This window comes from Pleurodeles waltl, chromosome 2_1 (assembly GCF_031143425.1).
Source record: "Pleurodeles waltl isolate 20211129_DDA chromosome 2_1, aPleWal1.hap1.20221129, whole genome shotgun sequence".
Lineage (NCBI taxonomy): Eukaryota > Metazoa > Chordata > Amphibia > Caudata > Salamandridae > Pleurodeles > Pleurodeles waltl.
The window spans coordinates 703,214,670-703,232,512 of NC_090438.1; the positions used below are offsets into that span (position 1 = coordinate 703,214,670).

General features: G+C 44.1%; 1 protein-coding gene across 1 annotated transcript in view; it reads right to left on the reverse strand.

Moving 5' to 3' along the window:
• ABCA13 (ATP binding cassette subfamily A member 13) overlaps nt 1-17,843 on the reverse strand; it is a 2,435,905-nt gene that overhangs the window by 1,533,667 nt on the left and 884,395 nt on the right. The gene's annotated exons all lie outside the window — the stretch shown is intronic.

The following is a 17,843-nucleotide window of genomic DNA, read 5'->3' on the forward strand; positions in this document are numbered from 1 at the left end:
TCCCCTCAGACATTTATAGCTTGGGATTTTACCCATGGAGTGGAGAGTGGTATGTGTGAAATAGGCCCAGTGAAGTGTTTTTTAAATGTACCAACTGAAAACCATCTCTGATTGCCATATCCCTAGTGCACCTATATGCCTCCGCCCACTTTGCATCCTTGATCACCCCAAAGTCCTGTGTCCACCATCCCCAAAGCAAATCTAGAGGTTGCTGTCAGTGTGTAACCAGAGATTTGCAGATTATTGAAATTGTGTGTCTCAGCAGAGAAGCTGCCAGCACCAAATAATCAAATGGTGTCTCATCTTCCACATCCTCTAGTGTTTCTTCATGCCCTTTCAGGGCCTAACTCAATTGTATATATGCCTGGTATAGGCCCTCAGCTAATTCATACCTAGTCTGTAGCTTCTCGAAGGGGAGCAAAGCACCAACCTCCCAAACATCCCACAGCTTGAAAATACCTAGCAAGTCCCACTGCCATTGCATCGTAATTGTCTTCAGCTCTGACAGTAAGCCTGTTTCCCACAATGGCATTTCTATTGTCAATTTTCCCTACCATCCCATTTTCTTCACCACCTTTTTCTAGGTTTCCAACACTAGTGTTGTTTAACTCAGCATATCGTCTTTTAATTTCCTTGAATAAAGGCCATGTAGGTAGCCTCTCGGACCCACCGTGCCTCTATCTGCCTTCAGGGCAGGTTCTAGCTGCGGGGTGAACGCCCATTCATTAACTATCAATAGTTGTATGGCCCAGTAATGATACAGTAGATTTAGCAGCACAATTCCGCCCTCATACTGGGATCTCGGGAGTCTGTAGCAATTCTAGGTGTCCCTCCTTCCCAAAGCAACAGCCTTGTTGCACCGTCCACTGCCCAAACAACCCCACGGCACCCCATAGGATGTGTTCTGTAACACATAAAAATTGGGGCAGCGTGATTGTTGGACTTGGTCATTTCTGCAGGGTCACCCCCAAACTTTTTGGCTTTACCCTCCACTTTTTTCTGATCTTGCTTTTGTTGGCCTCGCCTCTAAATATTGTTGAATTGGATTACAACCCATTGGCATATTTATTAACAGAAAGTTAGCATTTTCCTGCCTTTGCCATTTCGTGCCTGAGACCTGTCTCTGGGTCGCATGACTAGGTGTAGTTGGCAGCTGGACTTTGCGTATTCCTCCTAAACAGCCACACACAAAAGAGAGATTAGCCCTGCCTGGATGGGCCATCACTGGCAGGGTGGGCAGTAGGAGTTAGGCACAGTCCCATTTACACATGAATAGGCTGTGTCCTACCTTCAAAAAAAGAATTGCGTACCCCCTGTTGTTAGTTTGGAGTCATGGAAGGGGAGGCAAAAAAACATGTGCACTTCAAAGGGAAACCTCTAGAAGCTTCTCTCACTTCAAAGGAAGCACCAGGTATAAATATTAGATCTCAGACAACAACTCCTCAGTACACTTCTGAGCGTGTGTAAGACTCTATTAGGAAGAAGGACTTCTGTGCTGCAGAAAGGACCATCAGAGTTACTCCAAGGGCTAGTCTCTTGTAACCAGCCCCTGGACTCTGCAACTGTGAGTCCTACCCTGCCAAGCGGTGCCATCCCAGTCCTGGACCCTTGGAAGTGAGCCTGAAGGGGCTCGGCCAGCCCACTTGTGGATCCAGCAGACCTGATACATCCCCTCTGCTGCACAATGCATCCTTGACGCGGAATCTCGAAATGCTCAGAAACCAGGATTTAAGGTACTCTTGCTTGGTGGACCTAAATAGGTCGCTGCAGCTGGCTCACACTCCAACGCTCTCAGCCTGAACTTGTGAGTTTGGCCCTGTCCAATGCAACTAGATATCTACAGTTGGCGCTTTATACTTTCTGGCACTATTTCCATCTAAAACTCTGCAAATTGTGTATCACTGGTTCTACTGATTGCATTGTTGCCATTTTTGGTCTTGTTTTATATATGAAAATGTGCTCTAGTTTTCTAATCAAGTGTGGGTCCCTTTGTGGTGTGTTTTCTCTTTATTACTGTTTGAAGTGTTGCACAAATACTTTGCACATTGCCTCTGAGTTAAGCCTGACTGCAAGCTACCCAAGGGTTGAGCACAGGTTAATTTAGGGTTGCTTGAGACTTCACCCTGATAAGGATTGTGGATTCTCCTTGAGTACGGTTTCAACCCCTTCAACTAGTAACCACATTTTTTACAGTGATCAGCTTGTAAAATGCTGATCTACCCAGGAGTGACAACGGTAATTTTCTCCAGTACTTCATATCTGCTCTATAGTCATCCAAAATACAGTTGAATTTATAGCTATAAAACACCTGGTGGACCATTGTAACATAGATGCCCAGTTAAACTAAGCCCTCTGGGGACCATGTCAACAGCTAGCCATCCCACCCCGGACGCTCCCTGATGGTCATCTGGAACACAATTGATTTGTGCCAATGTATCTGTAGCACAGAGTAGACACCAAATATTTGTATGATCTCTCGGACTCTTAACAGTGATTGCTTCAGGTCAGGCAGGCAGAGCAAAATATCATCAGCATATAAGGAAGAAACCTCTTCATAGTCCTCCACCCATCATATGCCGCTTACTAGTGTGTAATTCCTAGCCCAAACCACCAAGGGCTCCATCATGAGCCCAAATAACATATGTGATAGGTGGCGATCCTGTCTGGTGCTCCTCCCTTGCTCACATTTCCCAGCAAGATTCCCATTCATGTTCACCCGTCAGTATAAAGTAGTTATACCCATGCTAAGAACTCTCTCCCAAATCCCATATTTACCAACATGGCATGGAGATAGAGCCACTATACTGAATCAAATGCCTTATCATTATCTAGTGCCACCAGAATTGCCTGCTCATCCAGCAAGTGTTGACACGTCAAGCAACCAAATAGCCCGCCCATGCTATGGCTCATGGAGTGGTGTGGCATGAAGCCCAACTGGTCTGACTCCACCAGTTTATGAATAATTTGGCCCCAACTGTTGGCTAACACTTTGACCAGTACCTTAACTTCCACATTCAGTAGAGAGTTGGACCTATATGAGGAGCACTCACCTTTTGGCTCCTCTCTTGATGGAGTGCCACAATGGCTGCTGTCCTCAGGTCCCATGGTAGACTGATCACCCTCCTTGCCTCTTCAAACATTCCCAGGAGAGGGTGGACCAATCACCATTTATAAAAAAATGTGGCAGGAGGTAATTGGAGCCCGGAGTCACCCTACTTTTGAGAAGTTGTATGGCTTCTACCACGTTCCTTTTTTAAAATTTTGCGCCTAACTGTAGTGCATCATCCCTTCACTGATTTGGAGATGAGATGTTGGTGATAAGTTTGTGTAGGTCTGTCTCACCCACCATCGTTTTGGATTTATATAAGTTCTCCAAATAAGAAGCGGAGGCCAGTGCTGTATCTTCAGCCATTTCTAACCTATTCTCTGTGTAGGAAGTTGGCTCTGTATATACTATCTAAAAGTGAGAGACAGTGTGCACAGAGTCCAAGGGTTCCCCTTAGAGGTAAGATACTGGCAAAAGTAGATAATTCTAATGCTCTATTTTGTGGTAGTGTAGTCGAGCAGTAGGCTTATCAGAGGATAGTGTTAAGCCTTTTTTGTACACACACAGGCAATAAATGAGGAACACACACTCAAAGACTTACTCCAGGCCAATAGGTTTTTATATTGAAAAATATATTTTCTTAGTTTATTTTAAAAACCACAGGTTCAAGATTTACAGTAAACACTTTAAATGTAAGGTACTTCACTTAGATACTTTAGGAACTTTGAATAAAAGCAATATCACATACAGTCTTTGTAAAAATGGCAATAAGCTATTTTCTAAGTGGACACAGTGCAAAAATCAACAGTTCCTGGGGGAGGTAAGTAAAGGTCAGATTAGGAGGTAAGTAAAACACTTACAAGTCTCAGTCCTGGGGCAAAGGCAGCCCACCGTTGGGGGTTCAAGGCAGCCCTAAAGTCACCACACCAGCAGCTCAGGGCCGGTCAGGTGCAGAGGTCAAAGAGGTGCCCAAAACACATAGGCGCCTATGGAGAACAGGGGTGCTCCGGTTCCAGTCTGCCAGCAGGTAAGTACCTGCATCCTCGGGGAGCAGTTCACGGGGTTTAGTAGAGCACTTGGGGGACACAAGTAGGCACACAAAACACACCCTCAGTGGCACAGGGGCGGCAGGGTGCAGTGTGCAAACCACGCGTCGGGTTTCAGGTAGAAAACAATGGAGGGGCCCGGGGTCACTCTAGCGGTGCAGGAAGGCATTGGGGGGGGCTTCTAGGGACAGCCACCACCTGGGCAAGGCAGAGGGTTGCCTGGGGGTAACTGCTGCATCAAAGTTCGGTTCCTTCAGGTCCTGGGGCTGCGGGTGCAGTGTTGGTTCCAGGCGTCGGGTCCCTTGTTACAGGCAGTCACGGTCAGGGGGAGCCTCTGAATTCTCTCTGCAGGCGTCACTGTGGGGGCTCAGGGGGGTCGTCTCTGGTTACTCACGGGCTCGCAGTTGCCGGGGAGTCCTCCCTGAGGTGTTGGTTCTCTGAATCTCGAGCCGGGGGCATCGGGTGCAGAGTGTGAAGTCTCAAGCTTCCGGCGGGAAACGTGCAGTCTTTGGAAGATGCTTCTTTGTTGCAAAGAAGTAGCTGGTTTTGAACAGGGCCGCTGTTCACAGGAGTTTCTTGGTCCCTTAGTCCAGGGCAGTCCTCTGAGGCTTCAGAGGTTACTGGTCCCTGTCGGATGCGTCGCTTTTTGCAGGTTTTCGAAGTTGGAGACAGGCCGGTAGAGTTGGGGTCAAAGCAGTTGTCGTCTTCCTCCTTCTCTGCTCAGCCGTCCTTCTTGTTTCTTCAGCTGATTTCCGGGGATCTGGGGAGCCCCTAAATACTGAATTTAGGGGTGGGTTTAGGTCTGGGAGGGCTACTGTCCTTGAGGGTGGCTACACCCTCTTTGTGCCTCCTCCCTGTGGGGAGGGGGGCACATCCCTAATCCTATTGGGGGAATCCTCCAAACTCAAGATGGAGGATTTCTCAAAGCAGGGGTCACCTCAGCTCAGGACACTTTAGGGGCTGTCCTGACTGGTGGGTGACTCCTCCTTGTTTTTCTCATTATCTCCTCCAGCCTTGCTGCCGAAAGTGGGGGCAGTGGCTGGAGGCGTGGGCATCTCCACTAGCTGGGATGCCCTGGGGCGCTGTAACAAAATGGGTGAGCCTTTGAGGCTCACCGCCAGGTGTTACAGTTCCTGCAGGGGGAGGTGAGAAGCACCCCCATCCAGTACAGGCTTTGTTCCTGGCCACAGAGTGACAAAGGTACTCTCCCCATGTGGCCAGAAACATGTCTGGTGTGTGGTAGGCTGGCAGAAACTGGTCAGCCTACACTAGAAGTCGGGTAGGTATTCAGGGGGCATCTCTAAGATGCCCTCTGGGTGTATGTTACAATAAATTGCACACTGGCATAAGTGTGCATTTATTGTGCTGAGAAGTTTGATACCAAACTTCCCAGTTTTCAGTGTAGCCATTATGGAACTGTGGAGTTTGTGTTTGACAAACTCCCAGACCATATACTCGTATGGCTACCCTGCACTTACAATGTCTAAGGTTTTGCTTAGATACTGTAGGGGCATAGTGCTCATGCACATATGCCCTCACCTGTGGTATAGTGTGCACCCTGCTTTAGGGCTGTAAGGCCTGCTAGAGGGGTGACTTACCTATGCCACAGGCAGTGTGAGGTTGGCATGGCACTCTGAGGGGAGTGCCATTTCGACTTAGTCATTTTCTCCCCCCCAGAACACACAAGCTGTGAGGCAGGGTGCATGTGCTGAGTGAGGGATCCCCAGGGTGGCATAAGACATGCTGCAGCCCTTAGACACCTTCCCTCGCATCAGGGCCCTTGGTACCAGGGGTACCAGTTACAAGGGGCTCACCTGAGTGCCAGGGTTGTGCCAATTGTGGAGATAAAGGTACAGTTTAGGGAAAGAACACTGGTGCTGGGGGCCTCGTTAGCAGGGTCCCAGCACACTTTCAAATCATAACTTAGCATCAGCACAGGCAAAAAGTTAGGGGGTAACCATGCCAAGGAGGCATTTCCTTACACTCTGTTATTGTCCTGGATGCTGTAACCATCTCTGTTGTCTCGTCTTGCCAGCTATGCTATCATTCACCTGCTTTGTCTATTTCATAGAGCCAATTTTGCTTGCTTCGAAAATAGGCTCAGACTTCATTGTCCACTATTTGCCAGGTCTAGTTGATACATCAGATTTGCATCTGTTGTTAGTGTGTTTTTTTCCCTCCAGCCCCAGCATTTTACCTCTAGTTCTGCTTTCTCGGTCTCACCCTTTTCTTCCCAGTGATATGTGCTATGAGCTGCCCCTTTATTTCTGATGTATATGTTTCCCACAGAGTAATGTCATATGCCACTCATCCTGTGTTTTCAAGAAAGTGCCATTCTATCACTTCCAACATGTTGCTTCTAGTTTCCTGGGGGCTATGTCTAATCGGGTAGTAGAGTTTCCAGTCTCTGTCTACCTTTCTCCCCAAAATATCCAGTTTCCTGACCAGCGGTAAGTGGTCTGAAGTTCCCAGTGAAGCTCCTATTCTTGTACACTCCACCCATGTCATTAGGGCCAGAATATGGTCAAGACTGGATATAGCCGCCATTACATTGGCTACAGAGGAATATTGTCATTTGTGTGGGTGGTTCTGTTTCCACATATCCAGAAGTCCCATTGCCCTCACAAAGTATCCCAATCTTATTTCTTCCCTTCTCATTCAATTGCTGCCAGTCATCCAGCCCATCTCTATGTTTCGGGTGAGATTTAGGTTTTCACCAATGTGCAATATCAGCGCATTCAGTGCATTCAATGTTCACCTTCCTATCTCCTCAAGTATGGGTGTTTGTAAACCTGGAGACAGGTACCACGAGGCCAACAACAATGTCTGTTCATTCCATTCACCCCTGACCGCCGCAAAGCACTTGTAGAAGTTCTACCATACCTGGAGCACGCTATATGTGAGCAACCTCCTGAACAAAATACCCACCACTCTAGAGCCCAAGGAGAAACCTGAGTGTACAAAGACTTTGTATTTTCCCCTTCCCAAGAATCCACAGTTGTTTCCCACCAAGTGTGTCTCCTGTAGCAGTAAAAGGTCTAGAATATGTTTATTTAAAAATGTCTCTAATAACACTACCCTTCAAGCATTTGCCCAGTCCATTCACATTCCACAATAGAAGCGAGGGGCAGCGCTCCTGTGTGGATATGCTACCAGGTGTTGCGGCCATCTAGAGGTGTTATTTATGAACTCTGGGCCTGCACTGGCCAGTATAGTATCTGGGTCTGTGTCCACCCAAACTTTGTCCCCCAAGTCTACCACCTCACCCCTGCCTACTGCCTCACACTGTAGGTTTAACACTACCCACCTCCCTAATATTTGAGATGTCTATTGTTCTCCCATGTGTAACCTCACACCTATACAACCTGTACAAGTAGTTCAACAAACGTCCATCATCTCCTGCAATGCACCAGATGCATGCAGCAATTCTTGAATAGTCGTGGAGCCTTCAGTTCAGTTCTGATGCCTCACTCCAGCCTCCAGTTCACTGCACACCACCACCCCAACACCTGAACCAACAAATAGCATTCACGAGTCTCACAGCAGCATTCTATTGGGTTTTCGTCCCTGGCCTCAGGCATCAAAAGCCCTCCTCCACTGCCCCAGCCAGAGTTACTTTCCACTTCCTGCACAAAAACAATCCTGCGTGTAACACAGGCACCCTTGAACCTTGGAGCAAGGTTGCTTGTTTTAGCACTAGGCTATCTAAAGTGCACCAACACAATGAGAAAGTAGAAATGTGCTTTAACTTTAAAAATATGGTGCATTTATGCTCTCCCCCTCTCATGCAATGTGGCACAGCAAGTTGCCTTGCTGTGTTGCATACAAGGTTAGTAAATCCACGCCTCAATGTCCAGGATAGTGTTTGATGGGCCATTGTTACCATTTTGATTTATATGCCTTTGATTGTTTGAGCATCATTTTTATTAGACTCCTTTCATTGTATTCTGAGATAATATTAAACTGTTGCTTTGTTCTAAAAAAAATGATAATGTTCATGGTAACTAATATATCATAAACACTACACTGTTGGCAAAACATTGTTCATGGAAGACCTCAATCACCCTGTCAAATCACGGCATTGACAAGGACACTGTGGTTGCTAACCTTTGTCAAATACCAGAAATATATTTTAAAAATCCATAATACAACCTGCAAAGTTGTAGGGGAAGGAAATAGTATACTACAATGATAAGCTGAAATAACTCAGAGAGTTTTGTGTTCTGGAACCATGAAGACATGCTTATGTTCCTAAGTAAGGTTAGAGTTTGTTGGTCTTTTGAAATGTGAATATCTAATGAGCTAAGGATAATAATGATTCTGGATCAATTGTGCTGCAGTTTGTAGTATGGATTAATGGCTCAGAGGTTTTGTGGGGGACGGAACCCAGTAATAATGGGGAACAAATGGTTTTCTGATCCACAGAGTCAATAAGCCTCCCAGAGACACCAGAGCACACAGTAGGATTATGCAGGTCTTCTTTGGACTACCTCGATCTGACTTGAACTCTTGACATCCCGGTGCTGCAAGGCAGGGATAGAGGATCTGTAAGTATGCCTTGAGGCTATTTCTTCTGACCCACTTGCCCTTATTAGTTTTTGATGGGCCATTGTTCACCATGCTGTGTGGAGTCTTCTGGATAATGGGATAGGGCAAGCAATGAGCGTCCCTCAAAGTGTAAAAATAAAAAAGCAAATATTTGCAGAGAGAGCATGCTCAACAGACGGTCAACTCACCTCATCTGCTCTTGTAGTTCAAACTTTGTTAGGCCCTCCTCTGCTGTCAAGTGAGGAGATAAGATATTTTCTTGGAACATTTTTATGTTTATGGACCTATTGGCCTGGTTATGGGCTTCTATGCAGGCAATGTCAGAAGTATCAATAGGGTAAGCCACTAAGCTTTCAACAAGGCAGCAGGAATAGTTCTAATATCAAGTAAATGAACAGCACACGGATCTATACTCAGGACACATACCAACAGTGTCCATGTAGAAATAATTTAGTAAAGGTCTTCGCTGAATTCAAATGTGGCTCCAGCTTAAATTTACATTCCATGGCAGTTAGATAACAGGACATTGCCAAGCAGCGGTACTGCATTTATACAATTCTAAAACCCAAAATACAGATGTAGGCAGAACTTTCCGACTCCTCAAGGGTGGCCTTCTCGAAAGGCACGACCTGCTTTCACTTGAGAAAGCATGGGGGACTGATGTTCACTTAACACCAGGCAGAAACAATTTCCAGTTGGCCGCCAGGAAACCAAGAGTATTCTCTTCAAACAGAACTTGCAGATGATGGCGGCACAGAGGAAGAAGAAATGAGAATCGTGCTGTCTTTGTTTCTCTGTAGGATAACGATGTCTCTCATTTTTCACTCACCATTTCCTAGTAAGGGTATAATTGTGCTCACCCAAGTATAGCCATTGTGATTGAAGACAAGCAAGATGAATGTTCCATCTATAATGATTGAGGCATTTACAGTAAAAAAAATTCACAATTGATGCATTAAGGGGCATATTTATACTTGTTTTGCGCCAAATTTGCGTCATTTTTTTTAATGCAAATTTGGTGCAAAACTAACTCCATATTTATACTTTGGCACTATACCTGTCTAGCACCAAATTTATGGAGTTAAAGTAATTTTTTGGACGTGGAAACCTACTTTGCATCAATGAGATGCAAAGTAGGCGTTCCCATGCAAAAAATTACTCTATGGCCTTAGCTCCAAATTTATCCCCCGTGCTAAAATCACGCACAGGGGGAGGAATGGTCAAATAATGGTGCAAAGCTTGCTTTGAACCATTATTTAATGCCTGGGTCAGGGCAGGCGGTGGGGAACCTGTGGGCCTATTTCCATGTTGAAACACCATGGAATAAGCCCATAGGTGCCCTCCCCAGGCTCCAGGAACACCCACACCACAGGGACAACGGAGGATGGGGGACCCCATCCCAGATAAGTATAGGTAAGTACAGGTAAGTATTTGTTTTTGTAAGTGCCATTGGGGGCCCTGAAGTGGCCCCCCTACATGGCACTGGGCGCAAAGGCCATGCCCAGGGGACCCTGGTCCCCTGTGCTGGCCATTGGGGTGGTGGGCATGACTCCTGTCTTTTCTAAGACAGGAGTCATGTGGTATGGATGGTTTTGCATCAGAAAATGATGCAAGGCTGGTTAGAGTCATTTTTTTTTTTTTTACTCTAACCTGCCTAGCGTCATTTTTTAGTGCAAAACCTCCTTCTTCCATACCACCAGCCCCACCCGGCTAACATCATTTTTTTTTACGCTAGCCTATCCTTTGCATTGGCTTGCACCATTCCATAAATGTGGTGCCAGGCTGGTGCTCAGAAATAGTGCAAGCCGGTGCTAAACGTTTTGGTGCAAATCTGCGTTAGTGCAGTTTTGCACCAAAAAGTATAAATCAGGGCCTTAATGTTCACATTCACCAGCAAAAAAAGCATTGTCAAAGCCAGTAGGTGCGCCATTGGCAAGCTTATGCTTACATTTTTATTAAAAAATTTTATTGCAAGCATATGACCCAAAAATAAAAAAGAAGAAAACCGTTTCATCATCTAATTGTTGCTACCCAATGCCTGGAATAAAATTCTATATGTATTAAACGTTCACTGATGCAAATGTTTTACAAGTTATATTTTCCAAGTTGTGCCATGCACTTCATAATTATTACTTTTGAAAGAGACAAGAATAAATCTCCAGTTAATTGCCACTTAAGTTGCAGTCAGTTGCAGTTTTACAATGTCACTGAAACACTATGGAACACACACTTTCAAAAAAGAGTCCAGCCAAAATAAATAGCTGTTATTTATATTTAAGTTAATATAAAAATAAATTAAATAAAAAGTACCTTTGAATCAGTTTAGTAACTAAAGAGAAAAGACCTAATTTCAGGAAAATCTCAACAAGATGCACGGGCTCTATACGGCCACTCAAAGCAAAAGGAACTATTGGGTGAAGTGGCTGTCCCACATCTATGATGTTTACTGAGGTGGACCCAAAAAAAAGTGAATGACCATTTAACAGATAAACAGATGAAGCAAGCGGACTAAAAGCCCATTTACATATGTATATGAGGATTTTTATTTTATTTTTTAAAACCAATATTCTAGAGGGAAAGGTACAGCTGTATAAAAGGCCAAACCTAAAAAAACAAATGACCCCATTTGTACAGGTCATTAAGCTTATCTTACAAGGAAAGGCCAGTAGACATCAGCAGTGGCTCCTCTTCTAAGGCGGAAGAGCGTCGCCCCGCTGCTTGCAGCAGAAAGAAATATAAAATGATAATAACAGATCCTTATCATCACTTTATTTTTCACTGAGCCAGGTTAGGACAAGGCGGGGCTGGAGGGGGCTGGCGGAGGAGTGGTTTGTACACCATAAGTGCGAATGTGTGTTTGCCCGGCCGTGTTGTGCCGGTCAAAGACACATGCACACTTTGCATTTCTTCTCCTTGTTTTTTTTTTTTTTTTCTGCCCGCCACCCCAGTTCAGTTGCAGCCACCACTGGTAGGCATAGCCCCTGGTTGCAGCTGCTGCACTCAATCCATTTAATATGGTGCAACCCACAGGCACCTGGACATAGGGCTTAATGTTGGATTCACCCTGACAGCACAAAGTTAGATGACCAATGCATGATCCCCCCCATCTTAGGGTATGTCTATAAGGTGCACCACATCTTCTATTTGTGGGGTTCATTTGGCATCAACGGTCCCACAGCCTGTGCACATAAGGGAAAAGGTGGGAATATTTGTAACAAAGCCATATATATGCAGAGACAGAACAGTAACACAGATGTTCAGGGATTATTATCCCAATGCTGTTCTATTGCCCAGCCAAAAAAAGTAGATGCCACTCCTTTTGCCTGCAGGTTTCTTTGTTTCACCTAACTTGCTCACTATTTCATTCTGACTTGACAACTCGCATCATGCGCTATTGTGCAAAACCATGAATGTATCTCCTGTAACAATTTACAGCACATTTTCCACGTTGTTCCGCAGGACAGGTTTTCGTGAAACATATTTCACGAGGAAGACTTCAATCTACTTTATTCCGGGGAAAATATGTTTACGTTTTTAAAGGGGAGATATAAGAGCCGAGTGATTGGAGCAGTATGGAACAATACATAATCCGACATGATTTATTGGTTATCTATTTTCAGTTAATGACACTGAACATTAATATAGCATGCTTACGTCAAGCGCCTCTTTAATCTGAATTATTTGTATGTGTGACACACTAAAAGGGTCAGTTTTTATTGGACATATTTTGACATTTTATGTAGGTTTTTCCAACTGGCATACATTTCGACTTTCAAATGCACTCATTGGAAAATGACATCCAGAACTGAGTGCCTGATTAGTTATATAATTTCCTTCATTTTTCTGTGGAACATTTCTTTATTATCTCTCCCCAGGCACAGTCCTTCACGCATAAAGCCGATGCACACTCACCCCATTCCCTTATAAAAAATATATAGCTTGATGATATTTCTTTAACATTTATTTCTTCCCTTCTCTCTTCTAGCCAACTACCTTTCCAGAATTATACCGGGCACAATTTAGCATCAGGCTCATTGGTATGTAATTAAGTAGTTCATGATCATCTGCACTTATAAATCCATTTTCAAAACTCAAAATATAAATCTAATTAGGCACATTTTCTATTAAAGAACATAAAGTGGGAAACGATTATAGTATGGTATTTCATGAAAAGACAATTTTCTCTTTATATAGGGCTGAACTAGGTTTTCCAGACATTAAAAGCAGCAATTGTTTTAAATTATATTTTAACTATCAAACCACTAGCCGCTTTGTTTCATGGCCAGGGCAAAGCCTACATTGTGGAATGTGGTCAGCTTTGTTGTCACAATTGTATATATCCGCGGCCCCTGCAACACATCCAACCTTGTGAAGGGAAACTGAATAATGCTGTCGTCCACTGATGAGTAAGGCTGCATCCCACATGCAGAAGTTCTGTAGTCTGATGAACAAAAGCAAAACCTCCATCTGTTAGAGCAGGTGGCAAATTTTCACAATGTAGGCATGTCCATTTTGGAAATACTGCTGAATTGTGGGGGGTTTCTGCATGCTTTTGCATAATTTGTAGGGGGCCTTCCTACAGCACACTTCCTTCTGTGCATATAGGGACCCACCCCCCGAAGTTGTGAGCATTTTACATATCCTATCATACAACATAATATTACATTTCAACATTTCAGTTGACATGGAGAGTTGGGGCCATGCATATAAGGGAGTGTTAGTACTTACCCAGCAGCATATAGCACTACCACCCCATTATGTGCCACTGCCCAATTTAGTGGCCCAAAAGGACTATCAAGGACTCTCCAAAGACTTTACTGTAAATCTTTGTGATGCTTCTGTCTGCTATACTTCTTCTGATGATATTCTTCCTGAAGTGTTTTTTAGATACAGGCCACCATCTGCTCTACTAGCTCAATACTCTCTGCTCACAATATGTCCATAAAATATTTGATTTGCAGTTTATTAAATGCAGAGTGATTTTGCTAACATTGCCATCATTTTCATTATTGCATTAAACAAAAACAAAAATCAATGTTTTATCTCCCTGGGACCAAACTAGGCTGCGGGCTGTCCTTATGTTAAGTTTCCGTTATAGTTTTCAAATTACCCACCACTAGCATTCCGTATATGCCTGAGGTAGAACTTGTAGTAATCAGGAAATCCCACCAAGCAGTTTATACACATTCTTTACAGTCAATTCCTCAGGTCAAACTTCTACTCCATTTGGACTGCCTCAACCTCCTATTAATTTAAATGATTGTTGTTCTACTATATACCAGCGTATTTTACCATTTCATGGTGATTTTTATAGAATGAGCACTCTGTCTCCGTTCTAATATTTTTGAGTGTGCAAAAAACTGGAACTATGTCATCTATCCACTGAAAAATCGGAAATCAAGATTGCTTACACTGTCTGTATTAGACTGACCCACATTTCTGAGGCCCTAATCACCTAAAAAAGTATTTTTGTTCATAGGCAGTAACTTGGAGCCTGAAACAGTAACTTTACTAATTCTGGGGCCCATATTTATACTTTTTGACGCAAAACTGCGCTAACGCAGTTTTGCGCCCAAAAAATTAGCGCCGGCTAACGCCATTCTGAAGCGCCACGCGGGCGCCGTATTTATTGAATGGCGTTAGCCGGCGTTAGCCGACCGGCGCTGCCTGGTGTACGTGAAAAAAAACCACGTACACCAGGCAGCGCCGGCGTAGGGAAAAATGGTGTTTGGGCGTCTAAAAATGGGGCAAGTCAGGCTGAGGCAAAAAAATCGTCTTAACCCGATTTGCGCCATTTTTTTACGACGCCCATCCCCCATTGAAATGACTCCTGTCTTAGCAAAGACAGGAGTCATGCCCCCTTGCCCAATGGCCATGCCCAGGGGACTTCTGTCCCCTGGGCATGGTCATTGGGCATAGTGGCATGTAGGGGGGCACAAATCAGGCCCCCCTATGCCACAAAAAGAAAACAAAAAAATACTTACCTGGACTTACCTTAATGTCCCTGGGGTGGGTCCCTCCATCCTTGGGTGTCCTCCTGGGGTGGGCAAGGGTGTCAGGGGGTGTCCCTGGGGGCAGGGGAGGGCACCTCTGGGCTCATTCTGAGCCCACAGGTCCCTTAACGCCTGCCCTGACCCAGGCGCTAAAATCCGGCGCAAATGCGGGTTTTTTAGACCCGCCCACTCCCGGGCGTCATTTTTGCCCGGGAGTATAAATCCGACGCAATAGCATCGGAGTCATTTTTTAAGACGGGAACGCCTACCTTGCATATCATTAACGCAAGGAAGGTGTTCACGCAAAAAAATGACGCTAATTCCAGGAACTTTGGCGCTAGACGCGTCTAACGCCAAAGTATAAATATGGAGTTAGTTTTGCGTCGAATTTGCGTCGAAAAAAACGACGCAAATTCGGCGTAAACGGAGTATAAATATGCCCCTAAGTGTCTGTCATCAATGCTATGCCTTCTCACTGCCTTTGGTCTACTTTTTTCCATTGTGATGGAGGAGTGAAGTGAGTCAGAGAACACTGAAATCTCTTCTGGATCACTGAGTTGCAACCTTCTGCCCTCCTCATGAAATTTCTTAATAAAACAGTAAGAAATCCTCGAGACACCATTAAGATGACGGTTGCCATTTTTTGGACTAGAATTCCTGTAGTCTGGTTAGGGTGACATAAGATTGATTAATAGGGAGAGTCAAGTGCTCTACCTGTGAATAGCTGGTCATAATTATTGTGGATCTTCTGTTACAATGTGGTGTATTCACATTTTCACCATCTCTGATCTTCATATTGCACATAAGTGACAATCCGTTGAAGGAATTGGTTTGGATCACCTGGGAGCTCTGGTACTTCTGGATAGCTCAAAATTCTCCGATACCATTGTGACTACGAGGAGCATTAGACTGTCTTAAAAATGTGAAACTTTACAAAACCTTAAACAATATGAAATGATGCACAGAATGAGAATATGTATTGAAGCGACATGAGTCAGATACAAACAGGAAGGAGGGGATCATACCAGTGCCTGCCTTGTTTGCTTGGAATCCAGGATCCTTTGAGCACGTGAAACATCAGACACAATGTTTCTGGTACATGAAGCATCATGACACAGCACAAAGCAAACAACAGAACACAATGTTTCACTCAGCTCCTACAAACCTAAGGTCTTCCAATTTAAGCATTTTCTAAATACTTGTGTTAAAATGTATTGTTTATGAGGTTTAGCACGATACCTTTAACGGTGTACTTTAAAACGCAGCTAGTACACAGGCAAAGCACAGGCTACGGGCCCGATTCACAAAGGTACACTTAGACCAAAAGTCGAAACTTAGATCAAAAGTATATCTTTACTTCTAGTAAAATTAGACTTTTGATCTAAGTTTAGACTTTTGGTCTAAGCATAGACCAAAAGTCTAAACTTAGACCAAAAGTTTAACTTTGCTACTAGTAAAGTTAGACGTTAGGTCTAGATTTAGATTTTTGGCCTAAATTTACCTTTGTGAATCAGGACCACACATTTTTTTGGGACATGGGAAGAAAGGCCAGCTTTAGACAAGTACATCAACATTGTTTCCTTGCATGACGCAATGGGATAAATGTAACCATTGACAAAACAATATTTCAACGCACAAGAATCCAAATGTCCTGAGAAACAAGAATGTTTAATCAAAACACTTGGCATACTCCAATGAAGGCAAATAAGATAAGAAAGTCTTCAGACATGCAGTATAGTACTTTTCATGCGACACACCAGGTTTGAAGTCCTTACTGAAGTAATGGGTCCAGTTGGGAACTGCTTGTCCAGAACTGACCTATGGGTGTTAGGATGCACAAGAAAAGATATAATAATAGTAAGGCTGAAGCTTCAGTGTCAAATACTGTCTCCAGTAGGTGAATGCTTCTCCTCCTCCTTCTGCAGCTGACTTTGTGGGTGTTCCTGGTGCTGGCAAGAGAGCAGGGAGTTTCAGAGCAGCACAGCTGGTGGTTGGCTCTCCACTGACTTCCCAAAAAAAGATTGGTCAAGCTAGAAGATGTTTCGTCAAAGGGTAGCACTGCAACTATATATCTGCAAGTAGACATATTTTCTGCACAATTCAGAAGATGCAGTAGTTGGGAGACTTAGAAGAACAAGTAAAATCGGACATTATCTTACCCTTCACGTTGTCTGACAGGGCTCTACAGATGCACAGATTCAAAAGGATCTTTATAAAGCTTACTGTAGGCAGCACAAAAAGTGAAAGATGTTACATTCCATCCAAGGGCAGCTTCTGAAGTATGAACTTGAGCTCTAGGTCAGAGATGCCAGTGTGACACAAATCTAACCCAACATACAGAACTCAGTCCACGTCTAGTGAACAAGCAAAAAAGCTGAAGGAAGGCACCGGGCAGGCATTGATCCAAGGTTAGATGTAGGCGGAACCGTTCTCAGCCATTCCAGGGTAGAGCCAAGGGACTGTATAAAACAACAGTATTTCTGATCTGACATTAAACAGTGTGCGTTAGGGTTACACTTGTGCCAGAGATAAAAGTGGATTATCAAATGAAGATGTTAGGTATCATTCTGGTTAGGAGAGACATCAAAATCATATGGATTCAGACTGGAGGCCTGTGTAGGACCTCTGGTGCAGAGATATAAACGAGTGGCCTGTGGCTGTCATTGTCACTCAGCTTACCCGAAGCTGAGTGATGATGACATGGAGTGTTGAAGAAGAGAAAATTGTAGATATATTTGGCCTTAATTGTGACTCAGACTGTTCTATGTTTCAACTGTCATAATAGGATTTGGGTCTAGGGAGCCACTTATACCTTTACCCCTCTAACGCTGAATACATGGTTATATTGTAGCCTGGTTTGTGTTACTGTTTTGTTATGTAAAAGCTTTTTAAAGATACCTGATTCAAAACAGGCATGGGTAGCCTCAAGGGTCTCTTTATACCAGTGGCCAGCTGGCTCAAAAGCATCACTCTCCCTTCTCTCCAGAACCTCATTTTTAAGGGATTCTCAAAGTGGGTAAATTTTTAGCGTGGATTCTGGGACCTTCAGACATACTCTTAGTAGTCTATGTAACCACAGTTCATTAGCTTTGCAGACTGTAGCCACCACATACAGTTCGTCAGTGCGCGTATACCCTTAGCAATATTCTTTTACTTAGCTCATGTCTAGTTAACAATATCCTTTTATTTGGCTCGTGTGTACAGCACTGT